Consider the following 3,766-nt stretch of genomic DNA (forward strand, 5'->3'; position numbering starts at 1 on the left):
CCAGAAATCCAAGGTAAGGTTCCACAAACCGTTCTGCGGCGTGGTGGCAGGACCGCTAGGGGATTGGCTCGGGGTGTAAGTAGGGAACTTGGGGTCATGCAAATACATAGGCCCCTTCCCTTCTGCCGAGTAGTTTAGAAGTTCCGTTCAACGGTCCCTCGGAGCGAACGAAGGGTTAGGCAGGTAGTACGGGCCCTCTGACTTCCAGCTATGTGTTGTGCGGCTCCCGCGAAGCGAATGAAGGGAAGCTCTTCGAGCTTTCTCCGCCAGGCGCGACGGAGCGAAGAAGCGACGGAGCAAGAGTTCTGCAAGAAAAGACTTCGTAACCTCTTTTCTTCTTCATCTTCATTTCTTCGCCGCGTCGAACGTTTCTTTTATTCATGCTTTGTTTCGTAACTGATTAGCATCATTCGTTGGTTCTGAAATAAAACCTTAAGTTCCGAAGGCGCTTGCGGCGAACAGCCCCCCTTGCAACTATGATAGAGAGCCTTCTTTATCCGCTCCCGCTCGTAAACGCTCCGTCGCGCCTTTGGAACTGTTCATTTAGCATCATGATTAGTTTTCTGTTAAAACATAAAAAAACCTTTATTATTTAAGTAGTCGGTCGGGGTAAGGTTGTCTTTAGATAACGACAGCTCCGCTTCTCTCGCGCTTGCTTACGCGAAGGCTTAGAGTCCTTTTCGCTAGGTCCAAATTTCGTCAATCAAAACGAAAGATCTGATCGTTCTTCAAGAACGCATATTGAGCGCAGCTGATATATGGCTACTAGCTATGCCATAAAAAGAAAAAAAAAACTTGACTTCGTAACGTCATGATAGAATAGATATGGATAGACAGACATTCCATTGATTCACGAAATGGCTCGTCGATCCAAACATTCTTTTCATCGTAACCGCTACGCGCCTGCCCCCCGCCCCGAAACTGACCCACGGCACAGCGCCCATTCGTTTCGCGCGCGGGAAGGTGATGCTAATCAGTTCAAGAGACCGCTGCGGAGTGGAGCAGCCGTTATCTAAAGACAACCTTACCTTAGCTGGATCTCGCTGGTGCCACCTAAACGGTAGATAGGCGGCGGATGTGTGACGTTTGGAGTTGTCGTTTGTGCACCTGTCCCAATATAAGAATGAGTGATCCGTTCCCCTGCAGATTAGGGCCTTACCACTCGGTCCCCGATGGCCAGCGGGGGATTCGGTCTAGCAGCTCACGTTCGTTTGCGCTGCGCGTTCCCGCTGGACTGGACACATGTTAGCTGTAGGAAGTATGGTTACGAAAGTGACTTCGGTTCGCCGGCTCAACTCCTCGCTTTACGTTAGCGGACCTACAGGTCGGGCCGGGGCTCCGCGCTCTTTCTTTCTGTGTGGGATGGGGGAATGCGTCGAGGCGGCGAACAACAACAACACAACTCCTTCATTAGCATCACCTCTATGAAACAGTGCATTGGACCGATGGATAAGAGAACTGAGATGGCTTGGGCGCTCTACGTACGATGTAGACTCCATCAGATGCATATCGATTTTTTTATTATGGATCAGAAAGATCAAGAAATGCTGAACAAAAGCTCTTTCGATCTATCAAAACAAACCATCTATCAATCGATTTAAAACTCTCGCTTTTCGTTAATTTCCGCCGCGCCATAATAAGAAAGAAGCTGGCGAAACAGCTGGATGAGCTAATATCTCAAGCGCCCAACAATTCTTATTCACGGGAAAGTCAAAGATTCGATTCGGATTTCGTAGAGCCGGTGCTGCTGCTGCCTGCGCGTAGGGCCGCCCCCCACTCCCGTCCCGGTTTGGGGGTTATGTTTTTGGAACAGACGGCTTGCCTCGAATCGACGCTTTTGTTGCGACATGCTATGTTTTCTCCCCCATTGCTAGTAGGTTGATGGGTCGCACGTTCTTCAGTTCCTTCAGAACCTTTTTGTCCATAACTCAAAATAGGTGACCTAACGGCCGCCGCCCGACTAGACATACCAATAGTCACCAGATTCATATGGGCTACTGGGGAGTAGGCAATGATCTTCTTAAGATCGATCTGTCTTGAAGTGGTCGAGGGAGTATATATTATAGCAATCGCGCTTGGAGTATAAATGAAAGGAGTGGAACGAAGTGTCGCTTCGGGAAACATGGGGATTGAAAATCTTAAAAACCCGTGGGTTCCCAATTTTAAAGGAATTCCTGCCAAGATGACGGATCCAGCCGTAGGTGCCTCTACATGGGCTTCGGGTAACCAAATATGAACTGGTACCATAGGCACTTTGACGGCGAAAGAGGCGAAAGAAGCAATCCATAGAAAGATTTGGCGCCGCTCACTAAATTCTGTGGTTAATAAGATTTGTGAATCGGTGGTTCCTGTTTGGAGAAGAATCAACGGAATAGCTAATAGCATAAAAACGGATCCAAGTGAAGTATATAGGAAAAACTGATATGCTGCCTTGATCTTTCTTTGTCTCGAACCCCATACCCCTATAATAATGGTAGAGTAAGGGGTGGCCCCAAAGCAGAATTGACCTGACCGGTGGTAGTTTTTATAAGCTCCAGTGGGTAGCCACTCCCTTCTCAGGGAACCGTACGTGACACTTCCGCATCATACGGCTCCGTCCCGAGTTGTAGTCGTCGGCCCTTGTCATTAGACCACTATCTATGCATGTATTTATCCTAAAGTAAAGTCGAACCTTCGTTTCATTTATCGCTCCTGCTCATAAATTCCTCGCGCCTTGCTTGACTCTCGAATCTTTTGCTTCTCGGGTGGTGGCGAACAATGCTGCTTGCGTTGCGGGAGATGCCCGCCCGTAGGGCCCGGCCTGCTTTCCGCCCGAAAGAACCGCTCACTAGCTAGTCGGACTAGTGGTAGGGGGCCCGACCGTAACCCTGTCTTTCGAACTTCTTCCAAATCAAGAAAAATGGGCAAGTTGGTTCTGAAAGAAAGATTGAGTGCGGCCTGTAGATAAAGCAAGCACATGTCACGCACAGTCGGGTTGCTCACCGGATCTCTCTTTTTATATATAGTATAGATAGACTAGATAGAGAGATCTGTGAAAGTCGCAAGCGCCTTATGTTAGCCCCCCGACCGCACTTTACGCTACTACTACGGGTGAGCGGAATTGGTTTGATCTTTCCGGTTGTACGCAGCACTTGTACGGAGATGCATGCATAATGCTAACGCACCTTTTCTTATCTTAAGTTATTACATTCTTCTTCTGATTAAAAAAAAGAATTCTTCTGAAATTAAAAGAAGAACCTGCCCGCATTTCCGGGGGCCACCCACCTGCTGCCAACAGTCTGTCTTCGGAATTATACTGAACAGCTCCCCTCCGTTTGTTTTAGCAACTTATCCTATGGTCTCCTCGCCAAAACCGGCGACGACGGAGGAACCAACCTGCCTGCTGTGGCGGGGCGGCTTTTTTGTTTCACAATAAGACCTGGACGATTATCCCTACCATCGGTAGCTTACGAGTTTACGTCCATCCCTGGTCGGAGTTTATCCTAAAGTCGAACCTTGTAGCCGTTACCCGAATTCGCGCAAGTGTGTCCACACCCCCCTGACTTGACGAGGAATCCATTCTCGCGAACAAAACACCCCCTACACACACCTAGGAGCACCCCTTCCTGCATATCCATACAAGATCCGAGTAGGCGGGTCGAGGTCCTACGAGGTACCCACTACTCAGAGTACCCTCCCACCAAAAAAGATGTGTGGTTCGGTGGTTCGACCAGAAATGCTATGCTTACACACAAGACTACCCCTCTTCCCGAAAGCTTCGCGGGGA

At 48.9% G+C, this 3,766-nt stretch overlaps 1 pseudogene; it reads right to left on the bottom strand.

The window, feature by feature from the left end:
• Positions 1-342: 342 nt before the first annotated feature.
• On the bottom strand, positions 343-3,766 carry LOC144710686 (uncharacterized; annotated as a pseudogene).

The sequence above is a fragment of the Wolffia australiana genome, chromosome 12, assembly GCF_029677425.1.
Source record: "Wolffia australiana isolate 7733 chromosome 12, ASM2967742v1".
Taxonomy (NCBI): domain Eukaryota; kingdom Viridiplantae; phylum Streptophyta; class Magnoliopsida; order Alismatales; family Araceae; genus Wolffia; species Wolffia australiana.